This window comes from Fukomys damarensis, unplaced genomic scaffold, assembly GCF_012274545.1.
Source record: "Fukomys damarensis isolate Sample0158 unplaced genomic scaffold, DMR_v1.0_HiC HiC_scaffold_36, whole genome shotgun sequence".
NCBI classification, from domain to species: domain Eukaryota; kingdom Metazoa; phylum Chordata; class Mammalia; order Rodentia; family Bathyergidae; genus Fukomys; species Fukomys damarensis.
The window spans coordinates 4,854,522-4,876,893 of NW_022900948.1; the positions used below are offsets into that span (position 1 = coordinate 4,854,522).

The window sequence follows — 22,372 nt, forward strand, 5'->3', positions numbered from 1 at the left end:
TCTAGCTTGCAAATACAAGGTTGGGACCTCTCAGTCTCCTTCATCATATTAGCCAATTACTTCCAATAAACCTTTTATACACTTATCTCCTTTTGATTCTGTTCTCTGGAGTACAGAATCTAACCACCACTGGTTAAACAAAAATGAAACTTAAGAAATCAGACCAGCAAGCAAGACATTTGTAATGATGCAATGCAAACTCCTTCCGACTCCTGCTCTTAATATTTTAGTAATCCTGGTAACCCTCATAAATAAGCAACTTTATTATTTCAAGTGCCTACTAGAAGGCTGTCCTATCCCCATTATCTCTTTCTCCACCAATATGTCAGACCATCTCCAAAAAGCCTTATACTCATCAATTTAGTCAATAAACATAAATGTCTTTCTGTCGCCCATCAATCACTTTCAGACTCAACCTCGTGCTTTTCAGGATTTCTGTCACCAATTCCTGTCTTGACTGCCTGGTTAAAGAAATCTTTTGTCAACTGCAAAGCTGTGTGAGCAGCCAGAGGAGGAGGGCAGCATGGACGCAAGAGCAGACTGCAAGAAAGGGGACTGTGCCCTGCAGCACGTATTCCTGGTTCCAGAATATTTCAAAGATGCTTCAAAAAAATGAAAAATGTCATTATGGTCATAAAATTGGTAAACCCATGCTCAGGGGAAGGAGCCACTTACCTGTACAATACATGTCTGAAGCAGCTGTTTGAAGTCAAAGTTTTCAAGGAAAAACACCATTCCTGGCTTATAAATGAATCAGTTCAGTCAGGAGGTCTTCTTCACTTTGCTACACCCATGTACCCTCAGCTTGTGCTTCACCACTGCCTCATAAAAGCTGGCAAAGAGGGAGAGTTTCAGCCCCTAGATCAAGTCGCGATGGATGATGTGTTTTCAAATAGCATCTTGTTGCTGAAACTTTATGAACTTGAGAAGTTACTTTGTCATGTAATGGAAGAAAAAGAAATAGATAACAAGAAATACTACAAGTACGGCAAAGAGAAGATATTAAATTGGCTGAGGAAAAAAAAAGATTAATTGAACAGTGGCAGCATTAAAAGCTAATCATGTCAATGTCGGTGTCCTGTCCAGGTGCAGTCAGCTCCATTTTTCTTCAGTGACCAGATTTCCAATGACAAGGAAGAGGAGTTTATTCTTATGCCCATATTCTGATATCTGATTACATCTCTAAAGAATTAAGTGACAATTTATCTAAATACTTAAAGCTTCCAGAAACTTCAGCTCCAATGCCAAACCCTCCATCAAAGAGACTAAAGATGTCAAATGAGCCTATAGAAGCAAAAGAGGACTACACTAAGTTTAACACTAAAGATCTGAAGACTGAAAGAAAAATAGCAAGATAATTGCAGCTCAGAAGGCTTTGGCTAAAGTTGACAAGAGTGGAATGAAAAGTAATAATGCTTTTTTGGTGTAAAAATAAAAAGAAAATTGAAAAGATTTGAAAATAAAGTTAATAAAGCAAAAAAAAAACCCACTACAACAAACAAGCAAACAAACAAACAAACAAAAACAGTTTGCTTTTTACATGCTCTATTTCACCCTTCCTCTGTATGACTGTGATTCCTGATCCTTAATCACCATCTTATTGGGGGGAGTTCAGATTTCTTTGAACATTGCTTTGGATTTGATTTTTGTGTTTCTGAACAAAATACGACTAAGTAATTTTGTAATTTCATAACTGTGACCTTTGGAGTCTAACATAGTGAAAAGTAAGTGAATAGAATATATAGCATTACAGTATCCTCAATAAACTGACCCTTGAAAATAACAAAAGAAGAAATCTTTTGTCAAATTCCTATCAATAGGTCTGGAGGCCCTTAACTATCACAATATATTTGATAATTTTTTTCTGTTTTTTTAAAGAGACGGAAACAATTATAACTTAATTATTCTCAAACCACATAAAAATCTGTACATAATTTTTGTTTGAAGTGTACATTCCATAGACTGTCAATAAATGAGCTACTTAACACCAGCAAAATTTTTGTGAAGAATCAGTGTTAAAAATTTCTACCACTTTTGTAGTTCAGGTAGTTATTACAAGGAGAGAGTAAGCTGCTCATTAAAAGTTTCTCATATGATATAATGACCTATGTTTTGAAGCCATTAATGCCAATCATTTCCACCATAGAACAGGTTATAAAAAAAGCAATATCATTTCTTTTTTTCTTTAAAACATCAAACTTCTTCATACATACTTACCCCAAAATGTGATAGTCTCAACTCTCCAACTTTAAGACTAAAACCAATTTAGAAATGTCTAAAAGCTAATGAGCAAACTTTAATGCACTGGATTAAAAGTTAGTAGAAAAGCACTTTACTGATCTTTTATATTATGATGGTGCCTGCTTGTTTATACTTTTGAAAATTGAAATTAGAACCTGGTATACTTAAAAAGTTACCTTGATTTTGATCAGTACCTAACCTTGCATTCTTTCTGAGCCAACTCTACGAAAAAGATAATTGAGGAAATTTCTTTTTACCTCAAACTTTTGAGACTATGTCAGCATTAGAATTTTATAAAAATAATAGTTAAAGAAAAAGCTTTTATAGATTAATTTAGTCTACTTATTTTAAAACTCATCAAGACAGCGTGGTAGCAATTGTACCACTGCCCACCCTTCTATGCTATCAACTAGTTGGAATTTCTTTTACTGCACACTCTGCTAACCTTCTTGGCAGTTTTAGTCTGCTCCTCAAATGGTGAAGCAAACCAGCCATATTCTCCAGGTTATGAAATAGGTTGGTCTGGCTTTGAGAATCCAAAACCTCCTGAATCCCTATCAAACGATTTTGAAACTAGTTTATCTTTGACCAGTTTGCAGATTTATCCCACATCTACTCATTTTATCCTGTTACCTTCCTTCTAAATGGCTGCATTCCACCCTACATAGTCAAATGATTTCCAGTCATTCAAAGGCAATCCCAATCACCATGCATCCTATCCTCCCTTCCCCACAGTGGACTTTTTTTGTTCTGTTGTCCCACTACACTTAGAAAAACTACCACCTAAACTAGCTTTAACCTTCACCCAATTATTTTGTTGTTGTTGTTATTTCTGCTTCCTTTATCAGATTGTAGGCTCATAGGTGAAGAGCTTACCTTCACACAACACTAGAAAACTGCTAAGTCCACATTTCTTGATTGGACAATGACAGGAAGTTCCTTTTTTCAACCTATTCATTGATATTGATCAATGGCATGCCACACGTGACTTTCCCTTTGTTACTGGGACAAATACTATAGACTTTTTCTCCAGTTGGACTATTCATTGTTCTATACTTTGTGTAGCTTTTTCTCTTCAGGTCTGCAGCTGGGCATTGTTTTCTCAGAAAAGTAATTCTTGCAAGCTCAAGATAAGCCTCTTTATTTCTTTACTGTGGCATTTTTCATAATTGCAATTGAATAATTGCTAAATAGTTAATTACTGCCCATCAGTGGTTCTCCATTATGACTGAATTTGCCCACCACAGGATTTTCAGCATTGTCTAAGGAAATGTCTAGTTATCATAACTAAGGCCAGGAAAGGGTTGCAAGTGGAACCTAGTGAGTACAAATTAGAGATGCTACCAACATTCTAAAATGAACATCAAAACAATCATCCAACTGTCATTAGTGCCTGTGTTTAGAAATTCTGCCTAGCTCTATAGCATAATATCATACCAAACAAGTATATTGATGTTCACACTCAAGCTATTGAAAATATTATAAGATTCAGCTATGTAAACTCCTAAGATATTGAGGATGTTATCTCCTTCACTGAACATTGATTCTTTTAAAAAAAGAAAAAAATATTTATTTTCTGGGCAAGTCATACTCTTTTATTTAATAAATATTTTAAGTTATTATTTTTCTCTATTTTGTTGACACCTACAAAAGTAGAGCCAAGTTTGCTGCCCACTTATATCAAGAATATAAAACTATGATATTAATTCCTACCATTTTTATTGCTCAGTTCTGTATGTATTTGCTCTTTATAAATTTATTCACTTATTTCTCTCCTTATGTCAAGTATATACAAATCTATTTCTTAATAGGGCAACACTCATCCACTTAAATAACTGATTAAATATAGCAGACAATTAGAGGGGGAGCATCTTGTCATTAAACAATATGGCTTTACAAGAGAAAAGAGAATACATTTACTAATTTTAGAGTAAAATTGAAGTGATATAAGAAGTGAGATAGCCAAATCTTTTATTTTCCAATTCAGGGAAAGTTGATTTAAGAGACTAAATGCTTTGTCTACATTAACACAGCAGCAACAGAATTGTTACCATGTATCTTGATTGGCACTATCCTGAAATAATTTGCATGAATAAACAGTAATTCTAAATACTGCCCCCATGTGTTTCAGGTATCATAGGCTTGTGGACAGCACAAAGAACTACCATTTAGAAGCTGACATTTTAGACGTAAAGGGGCCTGTGATTTGTGTGTGAAGAATATGACATATGCCATTTAGAGTTCTTCTGCCTTACCCACTTACTTCCCCAGGAAAAATTTACCAGTTAGATGGCTGCTTATCTTTACAACATCCTTAGAGAAAGAATGACTTTAAGATGAGTGTCTTATCCTGAGAGATAAGCAGATGTCAGTTTTTCTGAAAGGTCCTGTAAGAGAGATCATTCATTTTGAAAAAGCTCACATTTATCTAAAAATGCATCTCTAAGTCATGCAGGACATGACTTCCTCTCTTAAGTAAATTATGATTGGTTATTCCACTTTTACAAGGTCTCTTACACAGTGGCTTACAATTCATGGCTGATTTTCTTCGTATTGACTTTTAGGACAGTTTTCAGTTTTTTAATTTCACTGCGGAATTATTTTTATTAAACTTGTCATAATTTTGGCTTTAATTTGAAAAAATATCATGATGACAGGAACTAATTCCATTCACTGCAGCATTTCTGAAACAGGATATCTTACAAATCAAGTAATCGGTGAACAGTTATTAATTAAACAATTAAATATAGATAGAGATTCTATTGATACTTTTTATTCCATTATGAAATAATTGAGCTTGACTTGGGTGTATCTCAAACTTTTTCTACAGTTGGATAAATCACCCATCCTATTAAATTTTTCACCTAAGCCATGAATTAAAATCTTCTAAGAACTTTTTAATAAAAATATGTACATCCGTTGTGGATGGATAAAGAGATAGATAGATAGACAGACAGACAGGCATACAGATTCTCCTTGGCTCCAGGAGCCTGTTGCACAGGGGCATTTATTAGTCTTCTGTTTCTCATAGACTTTTGGTTCCTAGATCCTAAAGGCACTGAAAATATGAGGGTAATTACCTAATGGCAAAAGTTCATTGATTTATTAATAGCTACACATATGCCAGTACACTCTAGTATGCTCCTACGCAATCCAAGATGCTTAAGTAAAAGGTGAAATGGAAAATCTGGCTTATGCTCAAGGGTTCTGTATCTTTCTCCTAAAACAATGATGGTAACTAATACTTAGCCTAAAAAGTTAGAAGTTAAAGAAACCATCCTTCAAGTGTCAGAATTTGAGTCTGAAATTTAAGGCATAAAAATACAAGTCACTGTAAAATAGGACCAACGAATGCTTCTTCTTTGATCAGTCAGATTGGTCAATCTTCTTCCATAGCAGGCCTGGAACGGAGAGGGGAGCCAGGAAGTGGGTTAGCAGAGGAAGAGAGGCTTGGAACAGGGGTGGAATTTCAAAAATAAGAGTTAAAAATCACCCTTTTGAGATAAAACAGGTTAAGGAGAAAACTAGAAATTTCATATCTAACCTTGGAATAATAAGTGTTATAAAAGTAATAAACAACATCAATTTGTTTCTTTTTAAGGTTAGTAGCAGGTATAATAAATCTTATAAACTGTCAGCAATTAATAAATTAATGATAGAACTTGAACTCAAAGTTTCTCAATCCAAAATAACATCTCTTTGGTAAACATTCTTTTTAAAAGTTCTATTATTTAACTTGTATTAAGAAAAGGGAATCACTCTCTTATTAAATCAAACTATTTAATTTCGTATTGTTTGGTGGCTAAATTCAAAAGAATGGTTTCTTCTGATAGAAGCAAAACATACCACTTTTCATATGCAAAAACTGAAGCCAACCATATGAAAAAATACTTCCAAATCCCTGTTAACTCTGTAGAAATAAAAGGCATTTTAAAAACTGGGTTTAATTTAAAATGAAATCGGTTCAACCAATTTATATGTAAACACAGGATCGAAGTATGAACTGAATAACTTTGAAATGCTTTCTCCTAAAAACAATCAAGTCATTTATTGCAAGCGATTACTTCCAGGAAGCCAAAACATTAACTGCAAAAATATCAAACATGTTTTAAATATTTTACTCCTGATCACTATCCAGTTTTAAGTATTTTTCTTTCAGAAATGAAGATACATATGCAATTATAACTTATCTCCCTAGTAAAACTTTTAGAACCTGTTGTCATAGAAAAAAATACCCACTCAGACATAAGCACACACATACCCTAGAAGGTCTTGTCATGACCACTGCTTTTACATATTTGATTCTGAGAAAAGAGTCTGCTTAGCAATAAAATCTCAGGGCTGAAATAAAACTGAACAGCTAAGCCTGAATTGTACTGCTCTAATGAAAATATTTTTCTTACATGAACAACACATTACAAGTATTTGGCATTCTAAAATAATAGTAAAAAGTTTTCTCTCTATTCCTTCAGCTATGTTTCTATATGTTTTTATTGCATAGTTTAAGAGGCTAGCACTTTTGTTATTAGCTTCATTTTTCAAGAGTTATAGCAGTGTTGAAGTTTCTTTTCTATCTTTCTTACTTGATATTGCAAGAAAACTCAATTATATATTTGGAAACTCAAAAAGACTCATTTTAGGAGTTTTTATATTTCTTTTACTATGTTATATTAAAACTAAAGCAAATGATTCTTTCAAAAAGACAGGGACTGAAATTTCAAAACTCAAAACTCAACAGGAATAATCAGGCTTATTTTATTCTTATTATATGACCTAATTTTTCTCTAATTCAAAAACCCAATTTAAAAAAAAACCTAAAGAATGAGCCAAAAATTATATTTTCTCTTTTCATATAAAATAAAGATATTCCTGTCATCTTTCTTTTCTTTTTCTCCATCAAAGACAGGAATATTGAACCAAATTGGTAGTACAAAGAAGAATAACTCTATAGCAAAGAAATAAATACAATATAGATAATTTGTAAATATACCTAACAGATTTCAAAAATATTTATTGATAACATTTTTGGTATTTTCTGGATATAGAAATAAAATTTACATACATAAAAATTATACCTATCAGATCATATGCCCCCAAATATGTAAATATTTGCAAAATATTTTTGGTTCATATTTTCTTATTTGCAAGTTTTAACTACAGAATCCTTTATCTCTTTGAAATGCAAATGTTAATATAATTAGATATTACCAATATATCTATTACCAATATATATTCATATTACAAAAAGGAAAATGCATGTATATCCTTTCTACAACAGAAAATTAAAAATAGAAATATGTCTTTTTCAAGTTTATTTGTGCAAAGCTTTATATTCCATGTAATTATCATAGATATTGTCCAACATCATGTAGGTTGGAGGTAAAATGAGTGTTAAGGATGGTGAGGATTAAACTCATTTTCCCCTTAGCAATTCTATACAAAAATATCTCCTGTGTCACTGGTGTAATGTACATGTCCCTTTTATTAATTCTATTAAATTTAATCTTTAACAAAATTTCCTAATTTTTTAGATATTTGAGATTAAATGCTGGGATACTGATTTCCAGAAATATGCTATTATGATTTCTTTAACTATTATTGTCATTTTACCAGAGAGAAGGACTATGAGTTTTAATCCTTTAGTCTTTAATGATTTCCAAATTAAGACTAGTACTCAAAGTAGATTTCAAACAACTACGCCTCAATTTAAACAAATTTACATTTTCTCCATTCAATATTAATAGTATCTAAGTGAGAGCTAAAGTCTAGTCTAGTCGCAATATCAGTATATAATATATTTTCCACAATTTTGGTAAAAAAAAGAGTTTCAAAATAGAATGTGATTTTCAAAGGTATACATTATTAAGCATTTCATTTTCTATAGGAGTTTCAGTGTTAGACATAGAAGACAGATGATAACAGTTTTTCTCTCCCAAGTTATAGTTTCTGAATAAACTATGTTTGAAAGAAACTAAAAATAAACTTTAGTCTAAAAAAATTATCATAGAGAAAAAGAGCATGTTTTTAATAAGGAACTAAATAGCTTTCATCTGTGTTTCTTTTGTGTGTTGCCACACTAGACTATAGGAATGAAGTTCACCATGAAATTTAAAGACCAATTTAAATTATGATAGGAAACAAAATCTCTTTGTATCTGCCATTTAAACTGAGAAGTAGTAACATCTTTTGTTTCAAATACATATATCTAAGTTGAGTTTACGTAGCACAAACACTCAGCAAGTAATCTCTCCTGAGTGTTAACTGAAAGCTGACAGAATTATTTCTGGGATAAAATAAAACATTCTTTTGATGACAGCCTCTTTTATTAAGTTAAAATGCTCGAAATGCTGCTCATAGATTTTTTAAATCCAAAGACAAATTGGGAAAGTACAAAAGACAGTACCCAACCCAACTCAAACTTTGTTAAGAATTCTTAATAACAGAGAAATGTTTATGGAACCATTTTCAGGGATGAGTTTTCAATAAAATCACGTTTTATTTTTAATCAATAATAGAATAGAATAGAATAGTTTTAAGTCCTATGAAGCAAAATCTTATAAAATATCATGACAAAAGTATGTGCAGCAAGACTTCAATTATGTGATATTGTAAGACTTTCAATGGTCTTACCTCAATTTACTTAACCTCTGCTCATAATTAATGCAAAGCTCTGAAATCTCATAATTCATTTAAGTAGCTAAATCCATCTACCCTTTAGAGATTTTAAATTTAAATTTTGTTGATGAATTTATATTTTGAAGTCAGTTTTTTTTCTCTCTCATTGAGTTTATTGGTATATTTTAGGTATACAGTACAGTTACATTCATTATTGGGATCTTATACCATTACATGACAGGTCTTGGTTCTCATTTTTTCCCCTTGTCCCTGACCTCCCTTTACCCCCTCCTCCCCTCTACTTTTACAAACATTTTATTTCCATTTTTTCATTTTCTCATATACTTTTTCCTTATTACCTTTACCCTACCCTTCCCACTTTCCCTACACCTAGAGAGACAGGGCTAAGTTAGATTGAACTCAAATCAGTGCATTGACATTGGACATTTTGCCTGTCAGGGGTGGAGTCCTGAAAAGACTTGGTGTCTAAATGATGCTTCCTGTAAAAATCAAGCTTTTGCTATATACTTCATAAAGCAAGAGTCCTGTGCCCTGTGGCTTTTGACTAAAATACAAATAAAAATTTTTTTCCAAGTATTGAACCATGAAGGAAAAGAAACTGAATTTTAGCCTTATCACTGGTGTATATTAAATCAAGGTACTGATTTTTCATATTTTTACTAATAATATAAAAGTAAAAAATTAAAATTAAAATAAACAAACCTATTGCATTGAAGATTTAGAGAAAATAGCTCCAGAATAGCAAAATATTTGAACCTTTGGAAGATTTACCAAATTATCTGTTACCTCCTGGGGATTTACCATGTACAAGTGAATGTCAGTGGCAACCTCCGTTCTTCCTGAGGTCTCCTACAAGACACCCTGACTGATAAGAATTCTATAGAAACAGACTTGATGGATAAGACTGCTCAGTCTCTATGCATATAAGAAAAATAGATTAGGTGAAACGGCTAAGTAAGCTGCATCTCAGAGTACCAAGTCTAGAAATGTAGAACTTTGAATATACAACTGAAAAGGACACTGGTAAGTGTGATCTTCTCAAAGTGCAAATGTGGCCTCGTGCCTACTGCCTGTTAGAGTGCACGTTCAATTACTCCTTGAAACATGTTCCCCAGCTGAAATTTGCAAATTTATCCTTTTTTATTACATTCTTTGCCTAACATTAAATGAGCATATATCCTGTGGACTGGGCTACGTATTAGACTACCAACCCTTTGATAGACTCCTATCATGTGGCTTGAAAATGGTAGGCTTCTTGAATAAATATAAGAAGAGTTTGTCTGATTATGGGATCAGAACTCACTTGCTAATTTTTAAGGAAAAGCTCCTTTCTATATTCAATTTCTCAGTAAATTCAATTGTACTTTCCTCAGTAGATGTACAAAATTAAAATATAAAATAATAAATGTACATCAGTTTGGATAATTGAATCTACCTCATGCATCAATTTTTAGGATAAGACTGTTGTGGCAAAGTGTCACAGCCAAGCACTCCAGCTACAGTAATTTGAAGATTCAAGAATCCAAAAGTTACTCGAAAAGATGGAGAAAAACCTTGTATTAGCTGGCTCAGAGGAGTTTACTTAAATTGAAGATGATAATCCAGAAAGAACTTTTTTATGTAAAATACTTGAATTGTTTTAAGTTACTAAAAGTGTACATATCAAGTGAAACTAATTTCCCTGAAAAATAAATATGAAAATGACTATATATCTGAAAATTGCATTACAGTTAAAAGGAATACCACCGAGCCCCAAGAAAAAATGGAGTGTATGGTTCTTTATAAGAGAAAAAGTGTGCATAAGTCTTTCATTTTACTTAGCTACTTTACACTTAGTGAAAATTCCTAACTTTGATAACTATCACATAGAATGAATTTTAACATTTCATGTTGAAATTTTGAGAATGTGTGTCAGTGAAATATGAATGATATTAGATACACAGAAATGAGCAGTGAGATTATAAAAAACTTATACAGAAAATTCCATATATAAAATGCAGATATCTTAGAATTTTATCTATTTTATAGCTATTTTTTATAGATTTTCCTATCTGACAGGAAAATCTGAGATCCACCTAAAGTGAGATTAATCTGAATTAAGCTGATTCCCTACATTTTATTTGGGGATAAATTTAAGGACCAGAGAAATTCTCATTTTGATTTACAACTTATCTCTAATGCCTAGGTTGTGGTTAACTATTCTGCCATTTAACAGTATCTATGAATCTCACCTCTGAATTTTAACCTAATTCCTAATCTTCCCAAGTTCATCTGAGACCTGAAATTCAGCTCCTGATGTCCAGAGCCTTATTTCTGGATGAGTACTATTTCCTCATCTCTATAATCAGAGAAATTATTTCTTAAGCCCTTGAAATCCCAAAGACTTACTTTTCCAAATATCAAATATCATTTACTTAGCCACTGATTTCTTTCACAATTTGGGATCTCTATGGAAAAATCTCTACACTATAACAGCCCCAGATCTACCTACCTTTGCTGACTGAGAAAAAAAAATGAAATAGATAAATTATGTCTGAGTTACAATGTAGGATGTGTTGTAATCAAGGAATTAACATAAGACTTGAGAATTTCTTTGAGCTATGTGGAAAAAGAATTATTGCTTCATTATTGCTATGGATTTATAATTTATTACATTTTACATCTGAATTAGAAGTACCTGAGCCCTAAGGAAGAAACTCTCATGAGTATTTATATGTTACCAATAATATAAATAGTTTGAAGAAATAATGATTTTGCTAAGTTCAGCATAAATATCATGTACTTTCCAGCTTCCACTGCTATAAAGTTTTATCAAGTACCAGTGATGCTTTTGAGCTTTGTAATTAGTTTGGTGTGAGGTGTGAGGACTATTATAATGTCTGTACAGACCTCTTTGGGAGGTGAGTGCTATGATCTGTCTCTCTTGCTATTAAAGTCAGTATGAGAGATGATTTACTTTGCAGAAGGAAGAGCTGGAGTATATCTAAATTGGCCTTGAAGGTGAGGTAAAGGAAGAGCATAAAATAATTAAAGTCTGCCAACAATGAAGACTAATTTAATCCACTATTTATCTATTTCCTTCTTTAGATTTTCCATGAGGGGCTTTAGGAAGTGGCCTGCTATCTGATTGAATTTCATGGTCAAAAACAGTCCATGAGACTGAATAAACAAAGGATTTTAATGCATTTAAATTACTAAATCATAAAAACTACTTTAAGGTAATACACAACTATGGGAAACTTCTACTCCAGGGCTTTCAGGGTACAGAAAGTTAAAGAATTTTCATTCTCTAAATTCACAATACTCATCTCTACCAAATAAAGCTTAGTAACATTGTATAATATCTAAAATTCCTTCACCTACTCAAATTACTAAACTTCTCTAAAATAATTTAAGGTAAATATTATTAGTATTCTCATTTAGTATATAAACAAAAATAAGCTTACAGGCAGTTTGATGAGTAATTAATAAAATTGCCACAATACAGAATAGACCATCAGTCTCTGACTCTTTGTTTAAATCATATTATTTAAATTGAAGAATACACAACTCAGGTGATAGGTTTCACTACATATTTTCATGTAGTAGAAATTCCTGTTTCCCCCAGATTTTGATAGATTTTCTTATGAATGGATATAAAATTTTGTCTAATGATTTTTCTGCACTGAAACAGAAGCACATCTTTTTTCCTTTAATTTATCAGTATGATTTAATTAGATTGATTATGTTTAAAACACTAAAACAACCTTGTGTTTCTGAGATAAACTTCACTTGGAGTGATGAATTCAAATTTCATGCATTGCTACATTTGATTTGCTGGTATTTTGTTAAAGATTTTATATACATCTTCATAAAGAATACTTGTCTGTACTTTTCTGAAATCTGCTATTGATATCAGGATTAGGCTGACTTCACTAAACAAGGCTAAAATTGAAAAGATATATAACCTACAAAATACTTTGTGGCTTTTGTTTTTTCCCCCTGAGGGGGAAAAATTGCTCTGTTACTCAGTCTTTGCACTTCATTCATGGTTCTTGCTTCAGTTCTCCAAGGTAGCACGTTTCCTACAAACTTGGGACTTATTCACATGCTTTTCCCTATGCCAAGAATGAATGGTGCTCCTCTCACCTTGCAAATATCAGTTTATAATTCACACGTAATGTGCTAATCTTCCTCAGAGATCTTGGAGAATCCATATCTATAGCTCTAACAAAATCAAATGCTTCTATTCTCTACTCTCATAGTTCTTCAGTAATTTTCTTTCCTAGCTTCTATGATAATTTATTACCGTGCTTTCATGTAATTCGTATCTATCTCTCCCATGAGACTAAAATCTCAGAGAAAGCTGGAATCATGTCTATGCCATGTGTCTGGGTAAAATGAGACCTAGCATAATAATTAGCAAATTAAGCTTGGTATTTGTTGAGTAAGTAAATGAATTAATGAATGTAATACAAATTTTGCATCATCCTTTCTGTTTATATGCCTCCACCATCATGTTCTAATGGCTACTGTGATGAGCTAATTTATTTTAACATTTTAGTAGAGTATAATGGCTGTATGCTTTTCTTACTTTAGCTTTCATCTTTTTAGTGTTCTTTTTTTAGTACAGTGGATTTTTATGAGAATATTATGATCTAAGTGGGAAGATTTGGGGAACCTTTGTTCTCTGTATTATCCCATTTAGCCAGAGACCTATGCTGACTACTAGAATTCACAAAAAGTATAATTTTGATGTTGGTTATTAGCTATCCAATTAATCTTAATTTCTTCTTCTTCATCTAACATTACCTTTCCTAAAGTTATTAATCTTTATTATCATGAAATTAGGAATGTTTACCTTATAGGTACATATTTTTCTTTTAAATAAAAATTTTAAATGTGTATAACAAACTGTAAGAAAACTATTTCTATCCATAGAAAAAAACTGAATGACTATATTTCTAAGGATTTTTTAAGGTATATAGACTTGAAATTAAGAAATCAATTAATTTAAAAAGAAAGAAAAAAGGGCAATGCTGTTTATATTCCTGTAACTTGTTTCTACAAGTATTCTGATGTTTCTATGAACACTCAACTTCCCTGTATTTTTTCATAAAACTCTGATCAGAGTTCTGAGAGATCACCCAACTATCCTACAATGAAGGCTCATTTTTTTCATTTTGAAGTCAACCTACCACAGCTTGAAATATGACAAAGGTCCCTATTAAAGACAGGAGAAAGACAACACATAACATTTCCCAGTCAGCCTCACTGAGTCCTAGAAGTTTTTGAGACACCAGGAAATGAAGTGACTCAAAGCACAGAATCTAGAATGAGTGTCAGAAACCAAGTGGCTGCTTTAACTCAATTTAAACTAAATAACCTAATCATTCAACAATTTTAGCAACAAACAGGCAGCACTGACCTTGGAGAAAAGCCACAGTGATGACCAGAAATAATTTCAACTACCATCAGCAATATTACATATTCATGAAGTTATGGGTATTTGTTCTTTGCATCAAACATACTTACAAATTAAATGAGTAATTGAGTCATCTTTTTTCTCCTTGATGTCAGCATGAATGACAATAAGACTTATCATGTGCCTTTAACAAGAAAAAAAGCCAGTTTATAAAATATAAAATATGATGAACAACATCTTTCTTCTCCTACTCTCCCACTGTGAGAAATTCTTACAATTTTCAATGTATTTGGCTTAAATATTTCTTGAACTCAGTTAATTCCAGAGGCAAGAGCCACTAAAATTTAAGGAAAAAATGAGATGAGAACAAAGAAAAGAAAACAAAAATCCCATCTCTCACATTTGGCTTGAAGGAAACAAATGCCTTGCAACAAAACACATTTTTATGTGTTGATTTCTGTCTTCTAATTATAAATGTGGAATTTCTAAACAAAAGAACACAGTGGCTCCAGCACAAGGAAGGCTTGCTTGGGCCCAATCCATGGGACTGGGTAACTTCACCCTCCCCTGCCTGCACAGCTGCCATCGCTCCAGAGCAAAGAAAGTAGCCACGTGGGTGCCCCTGACATCCCCCCTCCCCAGCTCTCAGCCCTCCTGATTGTGCCAGTCTTTGAACCCACTCTGCAGTGGCACAGATGGTCCTAAAGGGTATTTTTCTAAGCTCCCAACTTTGAACATCATTAAAGAAAGTGTGGGAGAATCCTGTAGTAGAACTGTGTGGAGTTCAACCCTGCAGAAGGTCAGGAACTCAATCTGGGCCTTCTGGCCCAAGGTCAGTCTGCTTCATGGTGGTCGGCCATCTGCTAGCTGAGATCAGGGGACTTGGTTCTGCACATGGCAACACGTTGTATAATATGACAGCAGAGATAAAGTTTGAAAGAGGTCCTTCAAATTCATTTTTTTATTTCTTTTCCTCATTCCACTCTGCAAATTCTTTCTTTTTCTGTCCTCTTTCTTCAACTCAGTCTCTTGCTCCACATTATTATCCCACATCTCCCTCTCTGTTCCTGCTCCTGCCCTAACTCAGATGTCTTCCTTTATCATTTTTTAAAATTTTTTCTTTATGTTCTTTTCTTCTGTCATTTTACCTCACTCAAGGGTTAATAGTTTCAAGGGAAAGTGAGCCCCTATTACTATTAAGGTGATATATTTTTGTCCTTATTCTTGCTCTGTCTATGCCTTTTGAATTTAACAGTTTCCTAAAGATTGTGCAGTCATTCTATGTCCTCTGGCTTCACTGAAATCTTCTCCAATTCTTTTACTTATCTACTTGTCTCATCTTGACTGTCTAAGTCCTCATCCTAAATGGCAAATATGCTATATTGAAAAGTTTATTCACTGCAAACATATTTTAGACTGCTTCATGATTTTAATTTAATTCACATGGTTTAAAGGTGATAGATTAATGACTACCACAAGTGGTCAATTTGCAAGCTGTGCTTGATCATATTGTGTTGCTAATTGTATCAATTGGGATAAAGGATTATGATTAATTGAATGAGCTGTTTTCTCTGATATTGTGAAAATGAGAATGTCTATGAGTCATTAGAGACTCAAAAGCTAAAGCACAACTATATCAGGAAGATTTAAGTAATAACCCAAAAATTAAACCAAGGACAACCCAACCCAACAACAAAATAACAATGAGAAAACAATTAAGTAAGACATAAAGACAGACTTCCAGTTCACCAATGGCAAACAGTAGGGCAAATGAGGATGAAAAGTCTGATAGTAAACCACCAGGACACCCTGAACTCAAAGCAGAGGAAGTAACAAAACAGATCAATCAGGCTGTAGAAAAATTCAAAACAGAAATAATTTCTCAGATAACCATAGAGATGATGAGCAAAATGAAAGTCATGATTCAAGACTCTAGAACAGAAATTGACAAAAAAATAGAGGAGCTCAGGACCATGATAGAAGCCATGAAGGCCCAGCATAAGAAAAAAATGGAAACAATAAACGCCCAACATAGGAAAGAAATGGAATCCATTAAACAGATTCAAACAGATATCCAGGAGATTAAAAACTCCTGAAAGCGTTCACAACATAATAAAAGAATGTGAAGATAGAATCTCAGATAAACAAGATAGGATTGCAGTCACCATACAAAGAGAAGTCTCTTAAAATCGAACCAACAACTCCTAGATGATGCAAAGAAGAATAATATAAGACTGATAGGAATCCATGAAGTATCAGGAGAAAATAAAAATAACTTTTAAAAATCTGTTAACAGAATTAATGGCATAAAACTTCCCAGAGGGGAAGAATTTGACATACAGATAATTGAGGCATATAAGACTTCACCTAGCCACAATCAAAAAAAACCTATACCTAGACATATAATAATCAAGATCCCAGAAAGCCAACAGAAGGAAAAATACTACAAGCAGTAAGAGAAAAGAAACAAATCACATGCAAAGGAAAGCCTATCAGAATCACAGCAGACTTTTCAACAAAAACCCTTAGGTCAAGGAGAGCCTGGAATGAGGTATTTCAAGTCCTAAAAGAAAACAACCTCTAACCTAGACTGATGTATCCTGCAAAACTCTCTTTAAAAATGGCTGGGGAAGTAAGATACTTCCATGACAAAGAACACCTGAGAAACTTCATGAATACCAAAAAAGCATTACAAGGAATTCTAAACAATATATTAGAAGAATACAATGAAGGGAACAAGACCATGAGGCCCAAAAGAGCAAATCAAATAGGGAAGCCAAGAAACTAAAAGGAGAAGGTGAAAAAGTAAAAAGAGTCAACAAAAGGACAATAACATGACAATAATAAGTCAGTACATATCAGTTATAACCATCAATGTCAAAGGACTGAATTCACCTCATTTGCCCTACTGTTTGCCATTGGTGAACTGGAAGTCTGTCTTTATGTCTTACTTAATTGTTTTCTCATTGTTATTTTGTTGTTGGGTTGGGTTGTCCTTGGTTTAATTTTTGGGTTATTACTTAAATCTTCCTGATATAGTTGTGCTTTAGCTTTTGAGTCTCTAACGACTCATAGACATTCTCATTTTCATAATATCAGAGAAAACAGCTCATTCAATTAATCATAATCCTTTATCCCAATTGATACAATTAGCAACACAATATGATCAAGCACAGCTTGCAAATTGACCACTTGTGGTAGTCAAAGGGAAGTAACACTTCCAAATTCATTCCTGGAAGCAAGTATCACTTTGATACCCAAACCAGGGGAAAAGCCAAATAAAGAAGAGAACTACACACCAATCTCCTTAATGAATACAGATGCAAAAATTCTTAACATGATACTAGAAAACAGAATACAGAGAATCACCAAGAAGATGACACATCCTAAGTCAAATTTATTTCAGGGATGCAAGGATGGTTCAACATGCATAAGTCAATAAATGTAATACACTATATTAACAAAGTCAAGGACAAAAATCATATGATCCTCTCTATAGATGCAGAAAAAGCATTTGACAAGATTCAACACCCATTCATGATAAAAACCCTGCCAAAAATTGGAATAGTTGGCCTATATCTCAAATTAATAAAGGTTATCTATGAAAAACCAGCATCCAACATCATATTAAATGACCAAAAACTGAAAACCTTCACTTTAAAATCAGGAACAAGACAAGGATGCCCACTATCACCACTCCTCTTTGATATAGTTCTGGAGACATTAGCCACCACAATTAGACAAGAGAAAGAAATTAAAGCAAAAAAGATAGGAAAGGAATAAGTTAAACTATCATTATATGCTGACAATATGATACTGTACATTGAAGACACAAAAAAACTCCACCAAAAGACTTCTAGGCTTAATTGACACTTTTAGCAGAGTAGCTGGATACAAAGTCACCATCCCAAAATCAATAGCCTTCTTGTACAGAAATAACAGACTCACTGAGAAAAAAATTAGGAACACAATTCCCTTCACCATAGCATCCAAAAAAATGAAATATCTAGGAATAAACCTAACAAAAGAAGCAAAAGACCTCTACACAGAAAACTACTGCATTCTGGAAAAAGAGATCAAAGAGTATACAAGAAAATGGAAAGATATCCCCTGCTCCTGGGTAGGAAGAATCAACATAGTGAAAATGTTCATACTACCAAAATTGCTATATAGATTCAATGCAATGCCAATTGAAATTCCAACACTATATTTCACAGAACTAGCAAAAAGAATCCAAAAATTCATTTGGAACTATAAGAGAGCTAGAATAGCAAAAGCCATCCTAGGCAACAGACACATGGCAGCGGGTATAACAATTTCCAATTTGAAACTATACTAAAAAACCACTGTGATAAAAACAGCATGGTACTGGCCAAAAAACAGACCTGAGGATCAGTGGAACAGATTGGAAGACACAAAAATAACTCCAGGTTTGCTCAGCTACATCATCTTTGAAAAAGGATCCAACCACCCCACTGGAGGAAAAATAGCCTCTTTAATAAATGGTGTTGGAAAAACTGGATTTCAATCTGCCAAAGATTGAAACAAGACCCTTATCTTTCACCATGCACTAAATTAAAATCAAAGTGGATTCAAGATCTAAATATTAAAACAGAAACACTAAACTTACTGGAAGATAAGGTAGGCAGGACTCTGGAAGACATTGGAATAGGAAAAGACTTTATGAACAAATCCTCAGTAGCATGGGAACTAGCAGAAAGAATCAACAACTGGGATCTCATCTTATTAAAAAGCTTCTGCACTACAAAAGAAACCATCAGCAGAACTAAGAGACAACCTACAATGTGGGAAAAAATTTTTACCAGCTGCTCCTCAGACAAAGCACTATTATCTAGAATATATAAAGAACTCAAAACAATCAGAGCCCCCAAATATAAAGATTCAATTCAAAAATGGGCATCTGAAATGAACAGACATTTCTCAGACAAAGAAATGAAAGCAGCAAGTAAATATATGAAAAACTGTTCCACATCACTGGTCATTCAAGAGATTCAGATGAAAACAACACTGAGATTTGACCTCACCCCACAAAGAGTGGCTGCTATCAAGAAATCACACAATAACAAATGTTGGCGGGGTTGTGGGGAGAAAGGAACCCTTCTCCATTGTTGGTGGAAGTGCAGACTGGTGCAACCACTATGGAAATCAATATGGAGATACCTCAAAGAGCTTGGATTAGAGGTTCCATTTGACCCAGCCATCCCTCTGCTGGGTATCTTTCCAAAAGAATTAAAACAATCATATCACAGTGATATATGCACACCTATCTTTATAGCAGCACAGCTTGTAATAGCTAAAACTTGGAAACAGCCCAATTGCCCATCAGTTGGAAACTGGATAAAGATGTGGTTTTTCAATAAAATGGAATATAACTCAGCCATAAAGAATGAGAAATTACATTCATTCATAGGAAAATGGATACATATTGAGGATATACGCCTAAGTGAAATAAATAAGTCACACATGTGTAAATACCAAATAGTTTCTCTGGGGTAAACAAACTATAATAATACGTAAGATACTAATGAGATAATTGACAGTATGAAATTGAAAGAAAAGAGCTAAAGGTGTAGGGAAAGTGGGAAGGGTTGGGTAAAGGTAATAAGGGAAAGAAAAAATAGGAGAAATGAAAAAATGGAAATAAAATGTTTGTAAATGGGGAGGGGAAGGGGGGTGAAGGGAGGGCAGGGACAAGGGGAAAAATGAGAACCAAGACCTGTCATGTAAAGGTACAAGATCCCAATAATGAATGCAACTATACTGTATACCTAAAATGTACCAATAAATTCAATGAGTTAAAAAAAAAAGATCGGTGAAGTGACACTGTACCCCAGAGAAGCATATGAGCCTGATTCCAAGAGACTGTGAGAGGACATTTCCTTTATTGAATCCATCACAGTCTGAGTTCTGCCCTTCAGATATGAAGACAAGATGGTAGTCCACATCAACCAAGCTTATAAAATTATTGCTTCATTAATCAGCAATGAACAACAGAATATTTGGTATATTTTGAACAGATCTATAATAAATATTAAAGTATAATTGTAAAGAAGCAGAGAAACTAAACTTATTTGTCTATATTTTCTGCAAAAATCTGTTTATAAATGTGGACAATTTGCTGTTTGATGAACACTTTTATTTCTTTCTAGAACTAGGTTATAGTGGGACACATAGCATAAAATTTAACAATGACTTCAGTTTACTCTGATTAGTCATGATTAATTTTTGTTGAATTCTCAGGAACAGCAAAATTATTGAAGCTAATTTTTAAAAAATGAAGTCTTTGAAAATCTACAAACACACACACATACACACACACACACACACACACACACACACACACACACTTCTTGCTATGAGCATATGGCAGAACCAGAGGCACACATAAAGCAATACACTTGTCTCTTTGTGTGACTGTGCTATCCTCCTGACTATATGAGAACTCCAGGACTACTCCAAAATTCAGATATTAATAATTGGATCCAGAATAAGTTTATTCCTCATCATTTAAAAGAATAAACATATAGAGTGAAATCATCTCCCAAAAGTGAGAACACTATTAAGGAAGAATAAGACTTTAGGTGAGTCCTAAGGGCCAGTCAGAGTGTTTGGGGTGGTAGAATGAAAGAAGATGAGGGAAAAAAAAACTAGATGCACAACAGGTAGAATGGGAAAGGCAATAAGGGAAAATAAAAAAATATGAGAAAATGAAAAAAAGGAAATAAAGTATTTGTAAATAGGGAATGGAGGAGGTGGTGAAGGGAGGGCAGGGACAAGGGGAAAAAATGAGAACCAAGACCTGTCATGTAAAGGTACAAGATCCCAATGATGAATGTAACTGTACTGTATACCTAAAATGTACCAATAAACTCAATGAGAAAATAAAAAAAGAAATGGCTCAGAATCTCAAAGGCATGTTTTCAGTACATAAAATATTTGCTTCAAATTGGTTTTAAGCAGAGTCCTCGAGAATAACACAGCCTTTATACTTTAATGCCCTCCCCTCTAGCTGTGCTTTGGGAATGTTCTTAAGATATTTAAGGAGAAAGTCCTGGGAAGTAACTTAGTTTACTTTTTTAGTTATTTACTTTTTCTTCAATATCTACATAAATTTCAGGAACATTCTGACTTCAGACATTACTGGGCAGAAAGGAATAGCAAAAATGAAGAACAAATTAAGAGAAAAGGAGGAAGTCACAAAGTTAACATCAATCCAAGTTTACAAGTTGGCTTTGTGCTTTGGTAAATTTTCTTTCTTTCATAACCATGGAAATATGCCATAATTTATCACCTTCAATGGAAATTTTTCCAGATCTGATGGATAAATTTAGTAAATTTGGAAAAGACTTTGTTAAGTTAAATTACAGAAGCTAAGAGAGCATTTTATATTACTAATGTAAGATGTGCACATATTTTAAGATAAAAAATCTAATAACTGGCCTATAAATTCAGTAACAGAAAGGAATTAAAAAGTTTAATCTATCAAACTATTGCAAAGTAAAGATTCAATTTTGTCCATTGAAATTTCAGCACATTTGTTAGTTTATTTCTTTTTAACTTTTATTAATTAAAAATGTAGCTAATCTTCTGTCATACAATTTAAGAAACTAGGTAGGAACAATTTAGAAACAAATAGGAGTTCTGGAACTTTCTGAATTGGGCTGTGCCAGGAACATCATCTGATCTTGTTCTATGAAAACTTGACACATTTTTTATTAGTCCAATGGGGAATGGTCTAGTCTATCTGTAGAACTGCTATACTGCATAATAAATGGTAGTCAGATTAGCACTTGATTTCCAGATCCAAGGCAAGGGCATCATCAGTGTAAATAAGGGAAACAGATTTATCTTACAGCACAGAATGCTAAATGCCAGTTATGGAGATCCCTATATTGAATAACAGAAATCATTTTCATTATTTTAGACTTTATAATCACCTTCAAATTTATAGCTCCTTATAATTTAAGTAATTTCTATAAGTTATTCAGATATGATTTCTAGAAAACTATATAAAACTTCTGAGTAACAATTTTCTTCCTGGCAAGACTTCTAAAAATTTGAGATGGAAGA

The 22,372-nt window shown here is 33.2% G+C and overlaps 1 pseudogene; it reads left to right on the forward strand.

Annotated features, from left to right (window-relative positions):
* The first annotated feature begins 523 nt into the window (after nucleotides 1-523).
* On the forward strand, nucleotides 524-1,429 carry LOC104864211 (annotated as a pseudogene).
* Nucleotides 1,430-22,372: the final 20,943 nt, after the last annotated feature.